The sequence below is a fragment of the Atractosteus spatula genome, chromosome 25, assembly GCF_055471065.1.
Source record: "Atractosteus spatula isolate fAtrSpa1 chromosome 25, fAtrSpa1.hap1, whole genome shotgun sequence".
NCBI lineage: Eukaryota > Metazoa > Chordata > Actinopteri > Semionotiformes > Lepisosteidae > Atractosteus > Atractosteus spatula.
Genome location: NC_142730.1, coordinates 14,291,663 through 14,317,163, shown reverse-complemented (window position 1 = coordinate 14,317,163; position 25,501 = coordinate 14,291,663). Strand labels below are relative to the sequence as shown.

General features: G+C 45.6%; 10 non-coding genes across 10 annotated transcripts; 5 read left to right on the top strand and 5 right to left on the bottom strand.

Moving 5' to 3' along the window:
- Window positions 1-71: 71 nt before the first annotated feature.
- Window positions 72-154, bottom strand: trnal-cag (transfer RNA leucine (anticodon CAG)). The gene has a single exon. It is a non-coding gene; the product is annotated as a tRNA-Leu (tRNA).
- A 1,174-nt stretch (window positions 155-1,328) lies between these two features.
- On the top strand, window positions 1,329-1,401 carry trnak-cuu (transfer RNA lysine (anticodon CUU)). The gene has a single exon. It is a non-coding gene; the product is annotated as a tRNA-Lys (tRNA).
- A 4,685-nt stretch (window positions 1,402-6,086) lies between these two features.
- trnal-cag (transfer RNA leucine (anticodon CAG)) lies at window positions 6,087-6,169 on the bottom strand. Its single transcript has one exon. It is a non-coding gene; the product is annotated as a tRNA-Leu (tRNA).
- A 1,048-nt stretch (window positions 6,170-7,217) lies between these two features.
- trnak-cuu (transfer RNA lysine (anticodon CUU)) lies at window positions 7,218-7,290 on the top strand. The gene has a single exon. It is a non-coding gene; the product is annotated as a tRNA-Lys (tRNA).
- Window positions 7,291-11,975: 4,685 nt separating this feature from the next.
- Window positions 11,976-12,058, bottom strand: trnal-cag (transfer RNA leucine (anticodon CAG)). The gene has a single exon. It is a non-coding gene; the product is annotated as a tRNA-Leu (tRNA).
- A 1,048-nt stretch (window positions 12,059-13,106) lies between these two features.
- trnak-cuu (transfer RNA lysine (anticodon CUU)) lies at window positions 13,107-13,179 on the top strand. Its single transcript has one exon. It is a non-coding gene; the product is annotated as a tRNA-Lys (tRNA).
- A 4,685-nt stretch (window positions 13,180-17,864) lies between these two features.
- Window positions 17,865-17,947, bottom strand: trnal-cag (transfer RNA leucine (anticodon CAG)). The gene has a single exon. It is a non-coding gene; the product is annotated as a tRNA-Leu (tRNA).
- Window positions 17,948-18,995: 1,048 nt separating this feature from the next.
- On the top strand, window positions 18,996-19,068 carry trnak-cuu (transfer RNA lysine (anticodon CUU)). Its single transcript has one exon. It is a non-coding gene; the product is annotated as a tRNA-Lys (tRNA).
- A 4,685-nt stretch (window positions 19,069-23,753) lies between these two features.
- Window positions 23,754-23,836, bottom strand: trnal-cag (transfer RNA leucine (anticodon CAG)). The gene has a single exon. It is a non-coding gene; the product is annotated as a tRNA-Leu (tRNA).
- A 1,174-nt stretch (window positions 23,837-25,010) lies between these two features.
- Window positions 25,011-25,083, top strand: trnak-cuu (transfer RNA lysine (anticodon CUU)). Its single transcript has one exon. It is a non-coding gene; the product is annotated as a tRNA-Lys (tRNA).
- Window positions 25,084-25,501: the final 418 nt, after the last annotated feature.

The following is a 25,501-nucleotide window of genomic DNA, read 5'->3' as shown; positions in this document are numbered from 1 at the left end:
GGTGCACGTCTCCTACGTCAGGCTGCTTCACCCATGTGCACCCGACTGGAGAGGGAATGGAGCAAGCTTTTTGTCAGGAGTGGGATTCGAACCCACGCCTCCAGGGGAGACTGCGACCTGAACGCAGCGCCTTAGACCGCTCGGCCATCCTGACGCCAGCCCCCTCCCCCAAAGCGGTCTGATGAGCCACCGCGATCCCACTACGCTCTTCGAGTATCGCACTGTTATTAATACTACAGTGTGACTCCAGCATTAAAATGTTTGGAAAATGTGTCGGCCTTTATAATCCAGTGTAGAGCAGCGTGTGATGATTTGTGCTACAAAACACCAAGCGCTCAAAGTGACGTCTGCGTTTGTCACTGAAACTTTCAACTCTTTCATCACTTATGTAGGAAATACAAAGAGCAGTTAGGTGGAACGCGTAGGATGGCCGTCAGCAGAGTGGCGCAGCGGAAGCGTGCTGGGCCCATAACCCAGAGGTCGATGGATCGAAACCATCCTCTGCTACATGTGTCTTACGCATGGTTCATAAGCATTCCATCGGGTTAGCAAAGTGCATTAAAGTAGTGTGGATCTCCCTTTCCTTAAGTTCTGTTCTGAGTTTCTCTCTCGTGTGTGTTTGTGCAAGCTTGACACTTGCGGGACTCTTTCATCTTCACCAATACGGAGATGACCAAATGTGTCTTCGGTTGTTCTGAGATCTTTGATAGTTTCTTCGAATGCTTCAAGTGAACCTCGAAATCGAAGCAGTTATGTTTATATTGATTTCTCGCATTAATCATTATTAACCAGGAACAGCCAGCACAGTCGGTCGCATTACTAATTATGTCACGTCTCTACTTAGCAGAGCATTCAAAGACCCACTGGAAGCAGGAAAGCACTAAGACACTGCAAAACTGAACTCGGGAAAATCATACTGGGAGCTCTGAGCGATGTCTGCATCCAAGCCATCCAATACGGACTCTGAGACCTTGGAATATCAACACTATGATGCGCTACCTTTTCCCTGGAGCAAAACGATGGAATTAGAAGAATGCTTACCGCAGGATACAACTGTGCCGTTGTTATTTGGAGCACGGTTTTCACTTGCATGAAAACTACAGCAGAACGTAGAAGGATGATCACAGAGGAGTCCACGCGGGCATGCTGAGGAGATTGTAGGTCGTACATTTCAATGATTACTGACATTTGCGCTGCTTGAGGTACAGTAATCAACAAAGAACAGGGTGTGCTACTCTCGAATCCGGTCACCACATGATGAAAAGCCAGGAAGTATACCTTGTCCAATTGATGTCAACAGGGACACGTTAACCCCTTGCTTCCCTGGCGCCCGGCTAGCTCAGTCGGTAGAGCATGAGACTCTTAATCTCAGGGGCGTGGGTTCGAGCCCCACGTTGGGCGGTGCCCGTCTCCTTATTAACAAAGTTTCGTGCTCATCCTTGACCCTCTTACACCTTGATGGTACCGAGCACTAAACTTTAATGCACAGGTGTGATGAAACTGAGATGAAAAGGGCTTATCTATCTCTTTGCCCGAGAGATAAATCAAAGGTTCCGCAGACAATCCGTTGGCTCCGGTCACTCTGACGCAGATAGGAGCTGCAGCCATCATAACTTGTATGAAAACTGATAAGAGCTCCTGTCTATTTACAGTTTCATTTACTCTAGCCTTTCCTTAAACACTGCGTGTACGAAGGCTAAGAAATTGCAGAGCTATTCTAATACAATAACTATTTGGAATCTTTTCGCCATAACAGTTTCACTGTGATTTTGCAGGTAACACGTACGTACGTAACATTTTGAACCGCACTGGAAAAATATGGGAAAGAAATGGCGAAAAGCAACTCTTCAACACGTGGCAATATCTTCCTGAGCGGAGTCCTGTTCTCGAAGCTCGACACTCTGCAAGAGTCACTTCTCCCAACTTGCGCCCGCAGGTTTCCGTAGTGTGCCTGCAAAGAGCCATCCGTTTGAGACAGGCGCACGTTCCGATTTCATTGAACTAAGCTAGATGCACAATTTCGAATGCAGCCTTCATCACAAACGACAGTTCATTTCTCGAAAGCTTGTCATGTAAAAAAAGGAAACAAAGAACGAAAACATACAGCTGACAATCTTCTGAAGCTGCAGATTTAGCTTTTGAGAAATGGACATTTTATGTATGCAGATGCTTTTCAAGCGCTGGTTTTAGAACGTCGCTGTGCTTCCAGCATCATTCTCAGCCTTCTAAACTGCCTATCGAGGTGCCGATCACTTTGTAAAGCGCTTGAGAGGCCGGAGCTGCTCAAACTGCTCTTGCCGTTTCCTTCAATCAAAAGCACTATTTTTTTCGTTGTATGGAAAGCTTTTCAAGTCTTGCATCGACACGCACCTTTCCTGAAATGTCCAAAGGGTGAATGTTTCGCAAAGAAATCCAGTCTACCTTTAGGGGGCATGATGTTGAAATCGGAACAAGCCCTGGGTGGGCTTGAACCAGCAGCCGTTCAGTTAACAGCTGCACAGAAACGCCCCCCGCTTGCTTTGTATCATTCGCAAGTTTCTGGTTAAAGAGTAAAAAAGGCTGGAATTCTTTTCCAGAAGCAGCCGGCAGGATTTCTTCTGCACCCACCCAGAAAAGCCAAGAATTGTATTTCATCTGTCGCAAGCTGTATATTCCAGAAAGAGAATGAATACTTGCATTAAACTGAATCAAGCCGACAGACACGCACCTGAAGTGGAAATCTAATAAGTAAATTGATTCTTAAAATGTAGAGAGCTTTGAAAAAAATATATTGGTGCTTTTAGATAATATATTTCAAGGATGTAATTGCTGTGCTACAGTACGTGCAGAACTTTAGAATACAGTGCGTCAACAAAGTACACTGTTTGGGTAACTTTAGAAGACAATGTACCAAAACAATATATGCTGTCTGGGTCGTTAGAATTAGCCGAAAGTAACTGATAAGCTTTGAATAACAAATCTAGTGCTTCTTCTCTCGTTCTATGTTGTAATCTGTTTTGTCTTAGGGAAAGGGGAAGCTTTTGAAGGGACAAAGCACTGAGCTTTTTTACAGCGCAACGTCTTATAAAAACCCTGTACTGCTTGTAACAAATTGAGTCTCCGGTTGCACTTTGCGAAGTGGCAACAGGGCTCCCAATATTGCAATATTGAAATAAAGACCTTACTCAGGTGAGAACTCTCTCTTGTGGCTTCCTTGATAGTTAAATTTCCACGACAGAATTGGCACCCCAGATGGGACACTAACCTGAGCGCGGACGGCTGCTGAAACTCCATCCGGAGCCGGACAATTTTAGCAAATTGGACGAACCTCGGAGGATAAACTGTTTGTCCTTCCTGAGACGCGTCTGGAGAATTCACGGCTGTCTGACGTCAGTAAGTGATCCTTTTAACGAACTTTTGTTTTAAGACGATTTATAAGAATTTTTTCTGTGGTCTTATAGCAGAGAAAGAGCAGGCCGGTGAGGGTGTTCTCACGCGGGTTTGATGAGTCCGGGACTCATAAAGAACTTATCTTAACACAGACGTGTGGTTTTTGCTCTGCGGAGTAGTTAATGTGATAAGGTTCTAAAGTAAGGCACCGATCGGTAAAAATGGGAAATGAAAATTCGAAGACGGAAACAGGACCGAGCGGTCCAGCGAAGTACATGTACAGGGAATTTGGAGAAAGGGGAATAAAGTGTCTTCCATCGTGGAGTAAGTTAGGTTTTCCAGAAAATGGTAGTTTTAGTACCAGGCAGATACAACAACTAGAAGAACAGTTAAAGTTAAAGAAATGTAATGCATCTTGTTATGTATGTGCTTTAATGCCTCATTCTACAGCCTCACCCATTTCTCTCCTGGTTAGAATCACTGTTTGGGCCAGGGGGAATGTTTTTCTTTAAGTTACTAACACCGATTATAGGGGCTGTGATACTTGTCTTCCTGTTTTTATGTTGCTATATGACATGTATTATTCCAATGCTTTTCAAATATGGTAATGAATATGTTTGCGCATCAGTATGTTCTGATAAGAACGCAAGAATCCGAAGTATGGGAGCCTCCTGGGAGTCCATATGAAGAATCTAACTTTTAATCATTTTCAAGAATAAAAAGGAGGGAATTGAAGTGGAAATCTAATAAGTAAATTGATTCTTAAAATGTAGAGAGCTTTGAAAAAAATATATTGGTGCTTTTAGATAATATATTTCAAGGATGTAATTGCTGTGCTACAGTACGTGCAGAATTTTAGAAAACAGTGCGTCAACAAAGTACACTGTTTGGGTTACTTTAGAAGACAATGTACCAAAACAATATATGCTGTCTGGTTCGTTAGAATTAGCCGAAAGTAACTGATAAGCTTTGAATAACAAATCTAGTGCTTCTTCTCTCGCTCTATGATGTAATCTGTTTTGTCTTAGGGAAAGGGGAAGTTTTTGAAGGGACAAAGCACTGAGCTTTTTTACAGCGCAACGTCTTATAAAAACCCTGTACTGCTTGTGACAAATTGAGTCTCTGGTTGCACTTTGCGAAGTGGCAACAGGGCTCCCAATATTGCAATATTGAAATAAAGACCTTACTCAGGTGAGAACTCTCTCTTGTGGCTTCCTTGATAGTTAAATTTCCACGACACACCGCCGTTGTTTTTCTCCATCGGAAGTTTGTCGTTAAGGAAAAACATCGCTGTCATTTTCTTGCCAGCCGGCGGCATTTCTTGTGCAGCGATGAGCCAGATTTGTATTTCGGATTTCGGAAGTTGTGTGAATTTCTTGAAGCTGAAAGTCAACTCGCTCCAGAAAAGAAATGTGCAGTCGCATGAAAGCCGTGCCTGCTTATTAAACCGCAGGACCTGAGCTTGCGTTCTGTTTCTCATCGCGTTCGCAAAGGCGATTCCTGCCTCTAACACTGCTATGTCTGCGATTCAAAGTGCCGTGTGGAGCAGCTTCGAAAGTCTCGTTCACGCTCCTCCGATGTTGCTTTCTCTCTGCCTAACGAAGTTCCATTTTGGTGTCGGAGCGGGGAGACCTAATCATTCCAGCTTTAAGCCACCCTTCAATCTTCTGAGGGGTGTCTGAGTGCTAGCATGTCATTTGCCTTTTTTTTTTTTGAAACGGAGAGCGACGTTGAAAAAGGTTACCTCCGCCGCCTCGCCCTCCGTGTTAAATGATCGCAAGACGGCGGCGGCGGCGCTCCCTGTAGTTGTGGCCGAGCGGTTAAGGCGATGGACTAGAAAGCCATTGGGCTCTCCCCGCGCCGGGTCGAATCCTGCCGACTACGGCGTCCTTCTCGTGTCGCCGTGCGCCTGCCCAGAAAAAGGCGGAGTGCCGTTTCTCTCTTCCTGCTTCTTGTACAAACGCTAAATCGCTTGGACCTGCTGCCTTGGAAGTCATGTCTTCAGCGTCCCCCAGCGACATTTCACACTTGGAAGCAGACAACCACGCTTTTGGCATTGGCATGCCTTGCGCCCTACTTCCAGCCTTTGAAGATCTAATTATTCAAACTGAAAGAACCGACTGAATAGGTGTTTGCAGTGCACCAGGAGGAGCAGTGACCATAGCAGTGGAGGGGTGAGGATGGCGCAGATGGAAACGTTTTCATGCGCTCCTCTGGGAGGAATGAAAATAAAAGGCGAAACCGGAAACAGTAGTAGCCGCAAGAGGAAGTGTCTTCAAGCGCCAAGCAAGCGCTCCTCGTTAGTATAGTGGTGCGTATTCCCGCCCGTCACGTGGGAGACCAGGGATGGATTGCTTGACGGCGAGCCGGGTTGCTTTTCTCCCATCAGATTCCAACCGCTAATGCTAACGCAGTTTGTGGGAGCTCACGTGCTTCTCCTTTTCCGTCATTTTCGGACGACTATTCCAAAGGGGTAACCTGATGGAATAGGGGCCTGAAGACACGAGGCATTCTTAAACCAGCACTGGGCTGCACGGCCTTCTGTTGCGATCAGATTATATTCGAGTGAAAAAGCCAGAGCAGCCGCTTCCATCCTATGGAGTACGAGCTAAATCAGGAGAGGTATGGGACACGCGCGTGCCTATAGGTGCACGTCTCCTACGTCAGGCTGCTTCACCCATGTGCACCCGACTGGAGAGGGAATGGCGCAAGCTTTTTGTCAGGAGTGGGATTCAAACCCACGCCTCCAGGGGAGACTGTGACCTGAACGCAGCGCCTTAGACCGCTCGGCCATCCTGACGCCAGCCCCCTCCCCCAAAGCGGTCTGATGAGCCACCGCGATCCCACTACGCTCTTCGAGTATCGCACTGTTATTAATACTACAGTGTGACTCCAGCATTAAAATGTTTGGAAAATGTGTCGGCCTTTATAATCCAGTGTAGAGCAGCGTGTGATGATTTGTGCTACAAAACACCAAGCGCTCAAAGTGACGTCTGCGTTTGTCACTGAAACTTTCAACTCTTTCATCACTTATGTAGGAAATACAAAGAGCAGTTAGGTGGAATGCGTAGGATGGCCGTCAGCAGAGTGGCGCAGCGGAAGCGTGCTGGGCCCATAACCCAGAGGTCGATGGATCGAAACCATCCTCTGCTACATGTGTCTTACGCATGGTTCATAAGCATTCCATCGGGTTAGCAAAGTGCATTAAAGTAGTGTGGATCTCCCTTTCCTTAAGTTCTGTTCTGAGTTTCTCTCTCGAAATCGAAGCAGTTATGTTTATATTGATTTCTCGCATTAATCATTATTAACCAGGAACAGCCAGCACAGTCGGTCGCATTAGTAATTATGTCACGTCTCTACTTAGCAGAGCATTCAAAGACCCACTGGAAGCAGGAAAGCACTAAGACACTGCAAAACTGAACTCGGGAAAATCATACTGGGAGCTCTGAGCGATGTCTGCATCCAAGCCATCCAATACGGACTCTGAGACCTTGGAATATCAACACTATGATGCGCTACCTTTTCCCTGGAGCAAAACGATGGAATTAGAAGAATGCTTACCGCAGGATACAACTGTGCCGTTGTTATTTGGAGCACGGTTTTCACTTGCATGAAAACTACAGCAGAACGTAGAAGGATGATCACAGAGGAGTCCACGCGGGCATGCTGAGGAGATTGTAGGTCGTACATTTCAATGATTACTGACATTTGCGCTGCTTGAGGTACAGTAATCAACAAAGAACAGGGTGTGCTACTCTCGAATCCGGTCACCACATGATGAAAAGCCAGGAAGTATACCTTGTCCAATTGATGTCAACAGGGACACGTTAACCCCTTGCTTCCCTGGCGCCCGGCTAGCTCAGTCGGTAGAGCATGAGACTCTTAATCTCAGGGGCGTGGGTTCGAGCCCCACGTTGGGCGGTGCCTGTCTCCTTATTAACAAAGTTTCGTGCTCATCCTTGACCCTCTTACACCTTGATGGTACCGAGCACTAAACTTTAATGCACAGGTGTGATGAAACTGAGATGAAAAGGGCTTATCTATCTCTTTGCCCGAGAGATAAATCAAAGGTTCCGCAGACAATCCGTTGGCTCCGGTCACTCTGACGCAGATAGGAGCTGCAGCCATCATAACTTGTATGAAAACTGATAAGAGCTCCTGTCTATTTACAGTTTCATTTACTCTAGCCTTTCCTTAAACACTGCGTGTACGAAGGCTAAGAAATTGCAGAGCTATTCTAATACAATAACTATTTGGAATCTTTTCGCCATAACAGTTTCACTGTGATTTTGCAGGTAACACGTACGTACGTAACATTTTGAACCGCACTGGAAAAATATGGGAAAGAAATGGCGAAAAGCAACTCTTCAACACGTGGCAATATCTTCCTGAGCGGAGTCCTGTTCTCGAAGCTCGACACTCTGCAAGAGTCACTTCTCCCAACTTGCGCCCGCAGGTTTCCGTAGTGTGCCTGCAAAGAGCCATCCGTTTGAGACAGGCGCACGTTCCGATTTCATTGAACTAAGCTAGATGCACAATTTCGAATGCAGCCTTCATCACAAACGACAGTTCATTTCTCGAAAGCTTGTCATGTAAAAAAAGGAAACAAAGAACGAAAACATACAGCTGACAATCTTCTGAAGCTGCAGATTTAGCTTTTGAGAAATGGACATTTTATGTATGCAGATGCTTTTCAAGCGCTGGTTTTAGAACGTCGCTGTGCTTCCAGCATCATTCTCAGCCTTCTAAACTGCCTATCGAGGTGCCGATCACTTTGTAAAGCGCTTGAGAGGCCGGAGCTGCTCAAACTGCTCTTGCCGTTTCCTTCAATCAAAAGCACTATTTTTTTCGTTGTATGGAAAGCTTTTCAAGTCTTGCATCGACACGCACCTTTCCTGAAATGTCCAAAGGGTGAATGTTTCGCAAAGAAATCCAGTCTACCTTTAGGGGGCATGATGTTGAAATCGGAACAAGCCCTGGGTGGGCTTGAACCAGCAGCCGTTCAGTTAACAGCTGCACAGAAACGCCCCCCGCTTGCTTTGTATCATTCGCAAGTTTCTGGTTAAAGAGTAAAAAAGGCTGGAATTCTTTTCCAGAAGCAGCCGGCAGGATTTCTTCTGCACCCACCCAGAAAAGCCAAGAATTGTATTTCATCTGTCGCAAGCTGTATATTCCAGAAAGAGAATGAATACCTGCATTAAACTGAATCAAGCCGACAGACACGCACCTGAAGTGGAAATCTAATAAGTAAATTGATTCTTAAAATGTAGAGAGCTTTGAAAAAAATATATTGGTGCTTTTAGATAATATATTTCAAGGATGTAATTGCTGTGCTACAGTACGTGCAGAACTTTAGAATACAGTGCGTCAACAAAGTACACTGTTTGGGTAACTTTAGAAGACAATGTACCAAAACAATATATGCTGTCTGGGTCGTTAGAATTAGCCGAAAGTAACTGATAAGCTTTGAATAACAAATCTAGTGCTTCTTCTCTCGTTCTATGTTGTAATCTGTTTTGTCTTAGGGAAAGGGGAAGCTTTTGAAGGGACAAAGCACTGAGCTTTTTTACAGCGCAACGTCTTATAAAAACCCTGTACTGCTTGTAACAAATTGAGTCTCCGGTTGCACTTTGCGAAGTGGCAACAGGGCTCCCAATATTGCAATATTGAAATAAAGACCTTACTCAGGTGAGAACTCTCTCTTGTGGCTTCCTTGATAGTTAAATTTCCACGACAGAATTGGCACCCCAGATGGGACACTAACCTGAGCGCGGACGGCTGCTGAAACTCCATCCGGAGCCGGACAATTTTAGCAAATTGGACGAACCTCGGAGGATAAACTGTTTGTCCTTCCTGAGACGCGTCTGGAGAATTCACGGCTGTCTGACGTCAGTAAGTGATCCTTTTAACGAACTTTTGTTTTAAGACGATTTATAAGAATTTTTTCTGTGGTCTTATAGCAGAGAAAGAGCAGGCCGGTGAGGGTGTTCTCACGCGGGTTTGATGAGTCCGGGACTCATAAAGAACTTATCTTAACACAGACGTGTGGTTTTTGCTCTGCGGAGTAGTTAATGTGATAAGGTTCTAAAGTAAGGCACCGATCGGTAAAAATGGGAAATGAAAATTCGAAGACGGAAACAGGACCGAGCGGTCCAGCGAAGTACATGTACAGGGAATTTGGAGAAAGGGGAATAAAGTGTCTTCCATCGTGGAGTAAGTTAGGTTTTCCAGAAAATGGTAGTTTTAGTACCAGGCAGATACAACAACTAGAAGAACAGTTAAAGTTAAAGAAATGTAATGCATCTTGTTATGTATGTGCTTTAATGCCTCATTCTACAGCCTCACCCATTTCTCTCCTGGTTAGAATCACTGTTTGGGCCAGGGGGAATGTTTTTCTTTAAGTTACTAACACCGATTATAGGGGCTGTGATACTTGTCTTCCTGTTTTTATGTTGCTATATGACATGTATTATTCCAATGCTTTTCAAATATGGTAATGAATATGTTTGCGCATCAGTATGTTCTGATAAGAACGCAAGAATCCGAAGTATGGGAGCCTCCTGGGAGTCCATATGAAGAATCTAACTTTTAATCATTTTCAAGAATAAAAAGGAGGGAATTGAAGTGGAAATCTAATAAGTAAATTGATTCTTAAAATGTAGAGAGCTTTGAAAAAAATATATTGGTGCTTTTAGATAATATATTTCAAGGATGTAATTGCTGTGCTACAGTACGTGCAGAATTTTAGAAAACAGTGCGTCAACAAAGTACACTGTTTGGGTTACTTTAGAAGACAATGTACCAAAACAATATATGCTGTCTGGTTCGTTAGAATTAGCCGAAAGTAACTGATAAGCTTTGAATAACAAATCTAGTGCTTCTTCTCTCGCTCTATGATGTAATCTGTTTTGTCTTAGGGAAAGGGGAAGTTTTTGAAGGGACAAAGCACTGAGCTTTTTTACAGCGCAACGTCTTATAAAAACCCTGTACTGCTTGTGACAAATTGAGTCTCTGGTTGCACTTTGCGAAGTGGCAACAGGGCTCCCAATATTGCAATATTGAAATAAAGACCTTACTCAGGTGAGAACTCTCTCTTGTGGCTTCCTTGATAGTTAAATTTCCACGACACACCGCCGTTGTTTTTCTCCATCGGAAGTTTGTCGTTAAGGAAAAACATCGCTGTCATTTTCTTGCCAGCCGGCGGCATTTCTTGTGCAGCGATGAGCCAGATTTGTATTTCGGATTTCGGAAGTTGTGTGAATTTCTTGAAGCTGAAAGTCAACTCGCTCCAGAAAAGAAATGTGCAGTCGCATGAAAGCCGTGCCTGCTTATTAAACCGCAGGACCTGAGCTTGCGTTCTGTTTCTCATCGCGTTCGCAAAGGCGATTCCTGCCTCTAACACTGCTATGTCTGCGATTCAAAGTGCCGTGTGGAGCAGCTTCGAAAGTCTCGTTCACGCTCCTCCGATGTTGCTTTCTCTCTGCCTAACGAAGTTCCATTTTGGTGTCGGAGCGGGGAGACCTAATCATTCCAGCTTTAAGCCACCCTTCAATCTTCTGAGGGGTGTCTGAGTGCTAGCATGTCATTTGCCTTTTTTTTTTTTGAAACGGAGAGCGACGTTGAAAAAGGTTACCTCCGCCGCCTCGCCCTCCGTGTTAAATGATCGCAAGACGGCGGCGGCGGCGCTCCCTGTAGTTGTGGCCGAGCGGTTAAGGCGATGGACTAGAAAGCCATTGGGCTCTCCCCGCGCCGGGTCGAATCCTGCCGACTACGGCGTCCTTCTCGTGTCGCCGTGCGCCTGCCCAGAAAAAGGCGGAGTGCCGTTTCTCTCTTCCTGCTTCTTGTACAAACGCTAAATCGCTTGGACCTGCTGCCTTGGAAGTCATGTCTTCAGCGTCCCCCAGCGACATTTCACACTTGGAAGCAGACAACCACGCTTTTGGCATTGGCATGCCTTGCGCCCTACTTCCAGCCTTTGAAGATCTAATTATTCAAACTGAAAGAACCGACTGAATAGGTGTTTGCAGTGCACCAGGAGGAGCAGTGACCATAGCAGTGGAGGGGTGAGGATGGCGCAGATGGAAACGTTTTCATGCGCTCCTCTGGGAGGAATGAAAATAAAAGGCGAAACCGGAAACAGTAGTAGCCGCAAGAGGAAGTGTCTTCAAGCGCCAAGCAAGCGCTCCTCGTTAGTATAGTGATGCGTATTCCCGCCCGTCACGTGGGAGACCAGGGATGGATTGCTTGACGGCGAGCCGGGTTGCTTTTCTCCCATCAGATTCCAACCGCTAATGCTAACGCAGTTTGTGGGAGCTTACGTGCTTCTCCTTTTCCGTCATTTTCGGACGACTATTCCAAAGGGGTAACCTGATGGAATAGGGGCCTGAAGACACGAGGCATTCTTAAACCAGCACTGGGCTGCACGGCCTTCTGTTGCGATCAGATTATATTCGAGTGAAAAAGCCAGAGCAGCCGCTTCCATCCTATGGAGTACGAGCTAAATCAGGAGAGGTATGGGACACGCGCGTGCCTATAGGTGCACGTCTCCTACGTCAGGCTGCTTCACCCATGTGCACCCGACTGGAGAGGGAATGGCGCAAGCTTTTTGTCAGGAGTGGGATTCGAACCCACGCCTCCAGGGGAGACTGTGACCTGAACGCAGCGCCTTAGACCGCTCGGCCATCCTGACGCCAGCCCCCTCCCCCAAAGCGGTCTGATGAGCCACCGCGATCCCACTACGCTCTTCGAGTATCGCACTGTTATTAATACTACAGTGTGACTCCAGCATTAAAATGTTTGGAAAATGTGTCGGCCTTTATAATCCAGTGTAGAGCAGCGTGTGATGATTTGTGCTACAAAACACCAAGCGCTCAAAGTGACGTCTGCGTTTGTCACTGAAACTTTCAACTCTTTCATCACTTATGTAGGAAATACAAAGAGCAGTTAGGTGGAACGCGTAGGATGGCCGTCAGCAGAGTGGCGCAGCGGAAGCGTGCTGGGCCCATAACCCAGAGGTCGATGGATCGAAACCATCCTCTGCTACATGTGTCTTACGCATGGTTCATAAGCATTCCATCGGGTTAGCAAAGTGCATTAAAGTAGTGTGGATCTCCCTTTCCTTAAGTTCTGTTCTGAGTTTCTCTCTCGAAATCGAAGCAGTTATGTTTATATTGATTTCTCGCATTAATCATTATTAACCAGGAACAGCCAGCACAGTCGGTCGCATTAGTAATTATGTCACGTCTCTACTTAGCAGAGCATTCAAAGACCCACTGGAAGCAGGAAAGCACTAAGACACTGCAAAACTGAACTCGGGAAAATCATACTGGGAGCTCTGAGCGATGTCTGCATCCAAGCCATCCAATACGGACTCTGAGACCTTGGAATATCAACACTATGATGCGCTACCTTTTCCCTGGAGCAAAACGATGGAATTAGAAGAATGCTTACCGCAGGATACAACTGTGCCGTTGTTATTTGGAGCACGGTTTTCACTTGCATGAAAACTACAGCAGAACGTAGAAGGATGATCACAGAGGAGTCCACGCGGGCATGCTGAGGAGATTGTAGGTCGTACATTTCAATGATTACTGACATTTGCGCTGCTTGAGGTACAGTAATCAACAAAGAACAGGGTGTGCTACTCTCGAATCCGGTCACCACATGATGAAAAGCCAGGAAGTATACCTTGTCCAATTGATGTCAACAGGGACACGTTAACCCCTTGCTTCCCTGGCGCCCGGCTAGCTCAGTCGGTAGAGCATGAGACTCTTAATCTCAGGGGCGTGGGTTCGAGCCCCACGTTGGGCGGTGCCCGTCTCCTTATTAACAAAGTTTCGTGCTCATCCTTGACCCTCTTACACCTTGATGGTACCGAGCACTAAACTTTAATGCACAGGTGTGATGAAACTGAGATGAAAAGGGCTTATCTATCTCTTTGCCCGAGAGATAAATCAAAGGTTCCGCAGACAATCCGTTGGCTCCGGTCACTCTGACGCAGATAGGAGCTGCAGCCATCATAACTTGTATGAAAACTGATAAGAGCTCCTGTCTATTTACAGTTTCATTTACTCTAGCCTTTCCTTAAACACTGCGTGTACGAAGGCTAAGAAATTGCAGAGCTATTCTAATACAATAACTATTTGGAATCTTTTCGCCATAACAGTTTCACTGTGATTTTGCAGGTAACACGTACGTACGTAACATTTTGAACCGCACTGGAAAAATATGGGAAAGAAATGGCGAAAAGCAACTCTTCAACACGTGGCAATATCTTCCTGAGCGGAGTCCTGTTCTCGAAGCTCGACACTCTGCAAGAGTCACTTCTCCCAACTTGCGCCCGCAGGTTTCCGTAGTGTGCCTGCAAAGAGCCATCCGTTTGAGACAGGCGCACGTTCCGATTTCATTGAACTAAGCTAGATGCACAATTTCGAATGCAGCCTTCATCACAAACGACAGTTCATTTCTCGAAAGCTTGTCATGTAAAAAAAGGAAACAAAGAACGAAAACATACAGCTGACAATCTTCTGAAGCTGCAGATTTAGCTTTTGAGAAATGGACATTTTATGTATGCAGATGCTTTTCAAGCGCTGGTTTTAGAACGTCGCTGTGCTTCCAGCATCATTCTCAGCCTTCTAAACTGCCTATCGAGGTGCCGATCACTTTGTAAAGCGCTTGAGAGGCCGGAGCTGCTCAAACTGCTCTTGCCGTTTCCTTCAATCAAAAGCACTATTTTTTTCGTTGTATGGAAAGCTTTTCAAGTCTTGCATCGACACGCACCTTTCCTGAAATGTCCAAAGGGTGAATGTTTCGCAAAGAAATCCAGTCTACCTTTAGGGGGCATGATGTTGAAATCGGAACAAGCCCTGGGTGGGCTTGAACCAGCAGCCGTTCAGTTAACAGCTGCACAGAAACGCCCCCCGCTTGCTTTGTATCATTCGCAAGTTTCTGGTTAAAGAGTAAAAAAGGCTGGAATTCTTTTCCAGAAGCAGCCGGCAGGATTTCTTCTGCACCCACCCAGAAAAGCCAAGAATTGTATTTCATCTGTCGCAAGCTGTATATTCCAGAAAGAGAATGAATACTTGCATTAAACTGAATCAAGCCGACAGACACGCACCTGAAGTGGAAATCTAATAAGTAAATTGATTCTTAAAATGTAGAGAGCTTTGAAAAAAATATATTGGTGCTTTTAGATAATATATTTCAAGGATGTAATTGCTGTGCTACAGTACGTGCAGAACTTTAGAATACAGTGCGTCAACAAAGTACACTGTTTGGGTAACTTTAGAAGACAATGTACCAAAACAATATATGCTGTCTGGGTCGTTAGAATTAGCCGAAAGTAACTGATAAGCTTTGAATAACAAATCTAGTGCTTCTTCTCTCGTTCTATGTTGTAATCTGTTTTGTCTTAGGGAAAGGGGAAGCTTTTGAAGGGACAAAGCACTGAGCTTTTTTACAGCGCAACGTCTTATAAAAACCCTGTACTGCTTGTAACAAATTGAGTCTCCGGTTGCACTTTGCGAAGTGGCAACAGGGCTCCCAATATTGCAATATTGAAATAAAGACCTTACTCAGGTGAGAACTCTCTCTTGTGGCTTCCTTGATAGTTAAATTTCCACGACAGAATTGGCACCCCAGATGGGACACTAACCTGAGCGCGGACGGCTGCTGAAACTCCATCCGGAGCCGGACAATTTTAGCAAATTGGACGAACCTCGGAGGATAAACTGTTTGTCCTTCCTGAGACGCGTCTGGAGAATTCACGGCTGTCTGACGTCAGTAAGTGATCCTTTTAACGAACTTTTGTTTTAAGACGATTTATAAGAATTTTTTCTGTGGTCTTATAGCAGAGAAAGAGCAGGCCGGTGAGGGTGTTCTCACGCGGGTTTGATGAGTCCGGGACTCATAAAGAACTTATCTTAACACAGACGTGTGGTTTTTGCTCTGCGGAGTAGTTAATGTGATAAGGTTCTAAAGTAAGGCACCGATCGGTAAAAATGGGAAATGAAAATTCGAAGACGGAAACAGGACCGAGCGGTCCAGCGAAGTACATGTACAGGGAATTTGGAGAAAGGGGAATAAAGTGTCTTCCATCGTGGAGTAAGTTAGGTTTTCCAGAAAATGGTAGTTTTAGTACCAGGCAGATACAACAACTAGAAGAACAGTTAAAGTTAAAGAAATGTAATGCATCTTGTTATGTATGTGCTTTAATGCCTCATTCTACAGCCTCACCCATTTCTCTCCTGGTTAGAATCACTGTTTGGGCCAGGGGGAATGTTTTTCTTTAAGTTACTAACACCGATTATAGGGGCTGTGATACTTGTCTTCCTGTTTTTATGTTGCTATATGACATGTATTATTCCAATGCTTTTCAAATATGGTAATGAATATGTTTGCGCATCAGTATGTTCTGATAAGAACGCAAGAATCCGAAGTATGGGAGCCTCCTGGGAGTCCATATGAAGAATCTAACTTTTAATCATTTTCAAGAATAAAAAGGAGGGAATTGAAGTGGAAATCTAATAAGTAAATTGATTCTTAAAATGTAGAGAGCTTTGAAAAAAATATATTGGTGCTTTTAGATAATATATTTCAAGGATGTAATTGCTGTGCTACAGTACGTGCAGAATTTTAGAAAACAGTGCGTCAACAAAGTACACTGTTTGGGTTACTTTAGAAGACAATGTACCAAAACAATATATGCTGTCTGGTTCGTTAGAATTAGCCGAAAGTAACTGATAAGCTTTGAATAACAAATCTAGTGCTTCTTCTCTCGCTCTATGATGTAATCTGTTTTGTCTTAGGGAAAGGGGAAGTTTTTGAAGGGACAAAGCACTGAGCTTTTTTACAGCGCAACGTCTTATAAAAACCCTGTACTGCTTGTGACAAATTGAGTCTCTGGTTGCACTTTGCGAAGTGGCAACAGGGCTCCCAATATTGCAATATTGAAATAAAGACCTTACTCAGGTGAGAACTCTCTCTTGTGGCTTCCTTGATAGTTAAATTTCCACGACACACCGCCGTTGTTTTTCTCCATGGGAAGTTTGTCGTTAAGGAAAAACATCGCTGTCATTTTCTTGCCAGCCGGCGGCATTTCTTGTGCAGCGATGAGCCAGATTTGTATTTCGGATTTCGGAAGTTGTGTGAATTTCTTGAAGCTGAAAGTCAACTCGCTCCAGAAAAGAAATGTGCAGTCGCATGAAAGCCGTGCCTGCTTATTAAACCGCAGGACCTGAGCTTGCGTTCTGTTTCTCATCGCGTTCGCAAAGGCGATTCCTGCCTCTAACACTGCTATGTCTGCGATTCAAAGTGCCGTGTGGAGCAGCTTCGAAAGTCTCGTTCACGCTCCTCCGATGTTGCTTTCTCTCTGCCTAACGAAGTTCCATTTTGGTGTCGGAGCGGGGAGACCTAATCATTCCAGCTTTAAGCCACCCTTCAATCTTCTGAGGGGTGTCTGAGTGCTAGCATGTCATTTGCCTTTTTTTTTTTTGAAACGGAGAGCGACGTTGAAAAAGGTTACCTCCGCCGCCTCGCCCTCCGTGTTAAATGATCGCAAGACGGCGGCGGCGGCGCTCCCTGTAGTTGTGGCCGAGCGGTTAAGGCGATGGACTAGAAAGCCATTGGGCTCTCCCCGCGCCGGGTCGAATCCTGCTGACTACGGCGTCCTTCTCGTGTCGCCGTGCGCCTGCCCAGAAAAAGGCGGAGTGCCGTTTCTCTCTTCCTGCTTCTTGTACAAACGCTAAATCGCTTGGACCTGCTGCCTTGGAAGTCATGTCTTCAGCGTCCCCCAGCGACATTTCACACTTGGAAGCAGACAACCACGCTTTTGGCATTGGCATGCCTTGCGCCCTACTTCCAGCCTTTGAAGATCTAATTATTCAAACTGAAAGAACCGACTGAATAGGTGTTTGCAGTGCACCAGGAGGAGCAGTGACCATAGCAGTGGAGGGGTGAGGATGGCGCAGATGGAAACGTTTTCATGCGCTCCTCTGGGAGGAATGAAAATAAAAGGCGAAACCGGAAACAGTAGTAGCCGCAAGAGGAAGTGTCTTCAAGCGCCAAGCAAGCGCTCCTCGTTAGTATAGTGGTGCGTATTCCCGCCCGTCACGTGGGAGACCAGGGATGGATTGCTTGACGGCGAGCCGGGTTGCTTTTCTCCCATCAGATTCCAACCGCTAATGCTAACGCAGTTTGTGGGAGCTTACGTGCTTCTCCTTTTCCGTCATTTTCGGACGACTATTCCAAAGGGGTAACCTGATGGAATAGGGGCCTGAAGACACGAGGCATTCTTAAACCAGCACTGGGCTGCACGGCCTTCTGTTGCGATCAGATTATATTCGAGTGAAAAAGCCAGAGCAGCCGCTTCCATCCTATGGAGTACGAGCTAAATCAGGAGAGGTATGGGACACGCGCGTGCCTATAGGTGCACGTCTCCTACGTCAGGCTGCTTCACCCATGTGCACCCGACTGGAGAGGGAATGGCGCAAGCTTTTTGTCAGGAGTGGGATTCGAACCCACGCCTCCAGGGGAGACTGTGACCTGAACGCAGCGCCTTAGACCGCTCGGCCATCCTGACGCCAGCCCCCTCCCCCAAAGCGGTCTGATGAGCCACCGCGATCCCACTACGCTCTTCGAGTATCGCACTGTTATTAATACTACAGTGTGACTCCAGCATTAAAATGTTTGGAAAATGTGTCGGCCTTTATAATCCAGTGTAGAGCAGCGTGTGATGATTTGTGCTACAAAACACCAAGCGCTCAAAGTGACGTCTGCGTTTGTCACTGAAACTTTCAACTCTTTCATCACTTATGTAGGAAATACAAAGAGCAGTTAGGTGGAACGCGTAGGATGGCCGTCAGCAGAGTGGCGCAGCGGAAGCGTGCTGGGCCCATAACCCAGAGGTCGATGGATCGAAACCATCCTCTGCTACATGTGTCTTACGCATGGTTCATAAGCATTCCATCGGGTTAGCAAAGTGCATTAAAGTAGTGTGGATCTCCCTTTCCTTAAGTTCTGTTCTGAGTTTCTCTCTCGAAATCGAAGCAGTTATGTTTATATTGATTTCTCGCATTAATCATTATTAACCAGGAACAGCCAGCACAGTCGGTCGCATTAGTAATTATGTCACGTCTCTACTTAGCAGAGCATTCAAAGACCCACTGGAAGCAGGAAAGCACTAAGACACTGCAAAACTGAACTCGGGAAAATCATACTGGGAGCTCTGAGCGATGTCTGCATCCAAGCCATCCAATACGGACTCTGAGACCTTGGAATATCAACACTATGATGCGCTACCTTTTCCCTGGAGCAAAACGATGGAATTAGAAGAATGCTTACCGCAGGATACAACTGTGCCGTTGTTATTTGGAGCACGGTTTTCACTTGCATGAAAACTACAGCAGAACGTAGAAGGATGATCACAGAGGAGTCCACGCGGGCATGCTGAGGAGATTGTAGGTCGTACATTTCAATGATTACTGACATTTGCGCTGCTTGAGGTACAGTAATCAACAAAGAACAGGGTGTGCTACTCTCGAATCCGGTCACCACATGATGAAAAGCCAGGAAGTATACCTTGTCCAATTGATGTCAACAGGGACACGTTAACCCCTTGCTTCCCTGGCGCCCGGCTAGCTCAGTCGGTAGAGCATGAGACTCTTAATCTCAGGGTCGTGGGTTCGAGCCCCACGTTGGGCGGTGCCCGTCTCCTTATTAACAAAGTTTCGTGCTCATCCTTGACCCTCTTACACCTTGATGGTACCGAGCACTAAACTTTAATGCACAGGTGTGATGAAACTGAGATGAAAAGGGCTTATCTATCTCTTTGCCCGAGAGATAAATCAAAGGTTCCGCAGACAATCCGTTGGCTCCGGTCACTCTGACGCAGATAGGAGCTGCAGCCATCATAACTTGTATGAAAACTGATAAGAGCTCCTGTCTATTTACAGTTTCATTTACTCTAGCCTTTCCTTAAACACTGCGTGTACGAAGGCTAAGAAATTGCAGAGCTATTCTAATACAATAACTATTTGGAATCTTTTCGCCATAACAGTTTCACTGTGATTTTGCAGGTAACACGTACGTACGTAACATTTTGAACCGCACTGGAAAAATATGGGAAAGAAATGGCGAAAAGCAACTCTTCAACACGTGGCAATATCTTCCTGAGCGGAGTCCTGTTCTCGAAGCTCGACACTCTGCAAGAGTCACTTCTCCCAACTTGCGCCCGCAGGTTTCCGTAGTGTGCCTGCAAAGAGCCATCCGTTTGAGACAGGCGCACGTTCCGATTTCATTGAACTAAGCTAGATGCACAATTTCGAATGCAGCCTTCATCACAAACGACAGTTCATTTCTCGAAAGCTTGTCATGTAAAAAAAGGAAACAAAGAACGAAAACATACAGCTGACAATCTTCTGAAGCTGCAGATTTAGCTTTTGAGAAATGGACATTTTATGTATGCAGATGCTTTTCAAGCGCTGGTTTTAGAACGTCGCTGTGCTTCCAGCATCATTCTCAGCCTTCTAAACTGCCTATCGAGGTGCCGATCACTTTGTAAAGCGCTTGAGAGGCCGGAGCTGCTCAAACTGCTCTTGCCGTTTCCTTCAATCAAAAGCACTATTTTTTTCGTTGTATGGAAAGCTTTTCAAGTCTTGCATCGACACGCACCTTTCCTGAAATGTCCAAAGGGTGAATGTTTCGCAAAGAAATCCAGTCTACCTTTAGGGGGCATGATGTTGAAATCGGAACAAGCCCTGGGTGGGCTTGAACCAGCAGCCGTTCAGTTAACAGCTGCACAGAAACGCCCCCCGCTTGCTTTGTATCATTCGCAAGTTTCTGGTTAAAGAGTAAAAAAGGCTGGAATTCTTTTCCAGAAGCAGCCGGCAGGATTTCTTCTGCACCCACCCAGAAAAGCCAAGAATTGTATTTCATCTGTCGCAAGCTGTATATTCCAGAAAGAGAATGAATACTTGCATTAAACTGAATCAAGCCGACAGACACGCACCTGAAGTGGAAATCTAATAAGTAAATTGATTCTTAAAATGTAGAGAGCTTTGAAAAAAATATATTGGTGCTTTTAGATAATATATTTCAAGGATGTAATTGCTGTGCTACAGTACGTGCAGAACTTTAGAATACAGTGCGTCAACAAAGTACACTGTTTGGGTAACTTTAGAAGACAATGTACCAAAACAATATATGCTGTCTGGGTCGTTAGAATTAGCCGAAAGTAACTGATAAGCTTTGAATAACAAATCTAGTGCTTCTTCTCTCGTTCTATGTTGTAATCTGTTTTGTCTTAGGGAAAGGGGAAGCTTTTGAAGGGACAAAGCACTGAGCTTTTTTACAGCGCAACGTCTTATAAAAACCCTGTACTGCTTGTAACAAATTGAGTCTCCGGTTGCACTTTGCGAAGTGGCAACAGGGCTCCCAATATTGCAATATTGAAATAAAGACCTTACTCAGGTGAGAACTCTCTCTTGTGGCTTCCTTGATAGTTAAATTTCCACGACAGAATTGGCACCCCAGATGGGACACTAACCTGAGCGCGGACGGCTGCTGAAACTCCATCCGGAGCCGGACAATTTTAGCAAATTGGACGAACCTCGGAGGATAAACTGTTTGTCCTTCCTGAGACGCGTCTGGAGAATTCACGGCTGTCTGACGTCAGTAAGTGATCCTTTTAACGAACTTTTGTTTTAAGACGATTTATAAGAATTTTTTCTGTGGTCTTATAGCAGAGAAAGAGCAGGCCGGTGAGGGTGTTCTCACGCGGGTTTGATGAGTCCGGGACTCATAAAGAACTTATCTTAACACAGACGTGTGGTTTTTGCTCTGCGGAGTAGTTAATGTGATAAGGTTCTAAAGTAAGGCACCGATCGGTAAAAATGGGAAATGAAAATTCGAAGACGGAAACAGGACCGAGCGGTCCAGCGAAGTACATGTACAGGGAATTTGGAGAAAGGGGAATAAAGTGTCTTCCATCGTGGAGTAAGTTAGGTTTTCCAGAAAATGGTAGTTTTAGTACCAGGCAGATACAACAACTAGAAGAACAGTTAAAGTTAAAGAAATGTAATGCATCTTGTTATGTATGTGCTTTAATGCCTCATTCTACAGCCTCACCCATTTCTCTCCTGGTTAGAATCACTGTTTGGGCCAGGGGAAATGTTTTTCTTTAAGTTACTAACACCGATTATAGGGGCTGTGATACTTGTCTTCCTGTTTTTATGTTGCTATATGACATGTATTATTCCAATGCTTTTCAAATATGGTAATGAATATGTTTGCGCATCAGTATGTTCTGATAAGAACGCAAGAATCCGAAGTATGGGAGCCTCCTGGGAGTCCATATGAAGAATCTAACTTTTAATCATTTTCAAGAATAAAAAGGAGGGAATTGAAGTGGAAATCTAATAAGTAAATTGATTCTTAAAATGTAGAGAGCTTTGAAAAAAATATATTGGTGCTTTTAGATAATATATTTCAAGGATGTAATTGCTGTGCTACAGTACGTGCAGAATTTTAGAAAACAGTGCGTCAACAAAGTACACTGTTTGGGTTACTTTAGAAGACAATGTACCAAAACAATATATGCTGTCTGGTTCGTTAGAATTAGCCGAAAGTAACTGATAAGCTTTGAATAACAAATCTAGTGCTTCTTCTCTCGCTCTATGATGTAATCTGTTTTGTCTTAGGGAAAGGGGACGTTTTTGAAGGGACAAAGCACTGAGCTTTTTTACAGCGCAACGTCTTATAAAAACCCTGTACTGCTTGTGACAAATTGAGTCTCTGGTTGCACTTTGCGAAGTGGCAACAGGGCTCCCAATATTGCAATATTGAAATAAAGACCTTACTCAGGTGAGAACTCTCTCTTGTGGCTTCCTTGATAGTTAAATTTCCACGACACACCGCCGTTGTTTTTCTCCATCGGAAGTTTGTCGTTAAGGAAAAACATCGCTGTCATTTTCTTGCCAGCCGGCGGCATTTCTTGTGCAGCGATGAGCCAGATTTGTATTTCGGATTTCGGAAGTTGTGTGAATTTCTTGAAGCTGAAAGTCAACTCGCTCCAGAAAAGAAATGTGCAGTCGCATGAAAGCCGTGCCTGCTTATTAAACCGCAGGACCTGAGCTTGCGTTCTGTTTCTCATCGCGTTCGCAAAGGCGATTCCTGCCTCTAACACTGCTATGTCTGCGATTCAAAGTGCCGTGTGGAGCAGCTTCGAAAGTCTCGTTCACGCTCCTCCGATGTTGCTTTCTCTCTGCCTAACGAAGTTCCATTTTGGTGTCGGAGCGGGGAGACCTAATCATTCCAGCTTTAAGCCACCCTTCAATCTTCTGAGGGGTGTCTGAGTGCTAGCATGTCATTTGCCTTTTTTTTTTTTGAAACGGAGAGCGACGTTGAAAAAGGTTACCTCCGCCGCCTCGCCCTCCGTGTTAAATGATCGCAAGACGGCGGCGGCGGCGCTCCCTGTAGTTGTGGCCGAGCGGTTAAGGCGATGGACTAGAAAGCCATTGGGCTCTCCCCGCGCCGGGTCGAATCCTGCCGACTACGGCGTCCTTCTCGTGTCGCCGTGCGCCTGCCCAGAAAAAGGCGGAGTGCCGTTTCTCTCTTCCTGCTTCTTGTACAAACGCTAAATCGCTTGGACCTGCTGCCTTGGAAGTCATGTCTTCAGCGTCCCCCAGCGACATTTCACACTTGGAAGCAGACAACCACGCTTTTGGCATTGGCATGCCTTGCGCCCTACTTCCAGCCTTTGAAGATCTAATTATTCAAACTGAAAGAACCGACTGAATAGGTGTTTGCAGTGCACCAGGAGGAGCAGTGACCATAGCAGTGGAGGGGTGAGGATGGCGCAGATGGAAACGTTTTCATGCGCTCCTCTGGGAGGAATGAAAATAAAAGGCGAAACCGGAAACAGTAGTAGCCGCAAGAGGAAGTGTCTTCAAGCGCCAAGCAAGCGCTCCTCGTTAGTATAGTGGTGCGTATTCCCGCCCGTCACGTGGGAGACCAGGGATGGATTGCTTGACGGCGAGCCGGGTTGCTTTTCTCCCATCAGATTCCAACCGCTAATGCTAACGCAGTTTGTGGGAGCTTACGTGCTTCTCCTTTTCCGTCATTTTCGGACGACTATTCCAAAGGGGTAACCTGATGGAATAGGGGCCTGAAGACACGAGGCATTCTTAAACCAGCACTGGGCTGCACGGCCTTCTGTTGCGATCAGATTATATTCGAGTGAAAAAGCCAGAGCAGCCGCTTCCATCCTATGGAGTACGAGCTAAATCAGGAGAGGTATGGGACACGCGCGTGCCTATAGGTGCACGTCTCCTACGTCAGGCTGCTTCACCCATGTGCACCCGACTGGAGAGGGAATGGAGCAAGCTTTTTGTCAGGAGTGGGATTCGAACCCACGCCTCCAGGGGAGACTGCGACCTGAACGCAGCGCCTTAGACCGCTCGGCCATCCTGACGCCAGCCCCCTCCCCCAAAGCGGTCTGATGAGCCACCGCGATCCCACTACGCTCTTCGAGTATCGCACTGTTATTAATACTACAGTGTGACTCCAGCATTAAAATGTTTGGAAAATGTGTCGGCCTTTATAATCCAGTGTAGAGCAGCGTGTGATGATTTGTGCTACAAAACACCAAGCGCTCAAAGTGACGTCTGCGTTTGTCACTGAAACTTTCAACTCTTTCATCACTTATGTAGGAAATACAAAGAGCAGTTAGGTGGAACGCGTAGGATGGCCGTCAGCAGAGTGGCGCAGCGGAAGCGTGCTGGGCCCATAACCCAGAGGTCGATGGATCGAAACCATCCTCTGCTACATGTGTCTTACGCATGGTTCATAAGCATTCCATCGGGTTAGCAAAGTGCATTAAAGTAGTGTGGATCTCCCTTTCCTTAAGTTCTGTTCTGAGTTTCTCTCTCGTGTGTGTTTGTGCAAGCTTGACACTTGCGGGACTCTTTCATCTTCACCAATACGGAGATGACCAAATGTGTCTTCGGTTGTTCTGAGATCTTTGATAGTTTCTTCGAATGCTTCAAGTGAACCTCGAAATCGAAGCAGTTATGTTTATATTGATTTCTCGCATTAATCATTATTAACCAGGAACAGCCAGCACAGTCGGTCGCATTAGTAATTATGTCACGTCTCTACTTAGCAGAGCATTCAAAGACCCACTGGAAGCAGGAAAGCACTAAGACACTGCAAAACTGAACTCGGGAAAATCATACTGGGAGCTCTGAGCGATGTCTGCATCCAAGCCATCCAATACGGACTCTGAGACCTTGGAATATCAACACTATGATGCGCTACCTTTTCCCTGGAGCAAAACGATGGAATTAGAAGAATGCTTACCGCAGGATACAACTGTGCCGTTGTTATTTGGAGCACGGTTTTCACTTGCATGAAAACTACAGCAGAACGTAGAAGGATGATCACAGAGGAGTCCACGCGGGCATGCTGAGGAGATTGTAGGTCGTACATTTCAATGATTACTGACATTTGCGCTGCTTGAGGTACAGTAATCAACAAAGAACAGGGTGTGCTACTCTCGAATCCGGTCACCACATGATGAAAAGCCAGGAAGTATACCTTGTCCAATTGACGTCAACAGGGACACGTTAACCCCTTGCTTCCCTGGCGCCCGGCTAGCTCAGTCGGTAGAGCATGAGACTCTTAATCTCAGGGTCGTGGGTTCGAGCCCCACGTTGGGCGGTGCCCGTCTCCTTATTAACAAAGTTTCGTGCTCATCCTTGACCCTCTTACACCTTGATGGTACCGAGCACTAAACTTTAATGCACAGGTGTGATGAAACTGAGATGAAAAGGGCTTATCTAGCTCTTTGCCCGAGAGATAAATCAAAGGTTCCGCAGACAATCCGTTGGCTCCGGTCACTCTGACGCAGATAGGAGCTGCAGCCATCATAACTTGTATGAAAACTGATAAGAGCTCCTGTCTATTTACAGTTTCATTTACTCTAGCCTTTCCTTAAACACTGCGTGTACGAAGGCTAAGAAATTGCAGAGCTATTCTAATACAATAACTATTTGGAATCTTTTCGCCATAACAGTTTCACTGTGATTTTGCAGGTAACACGTACGTACGTAACATTTTGAACCGCACTGGAAAAATA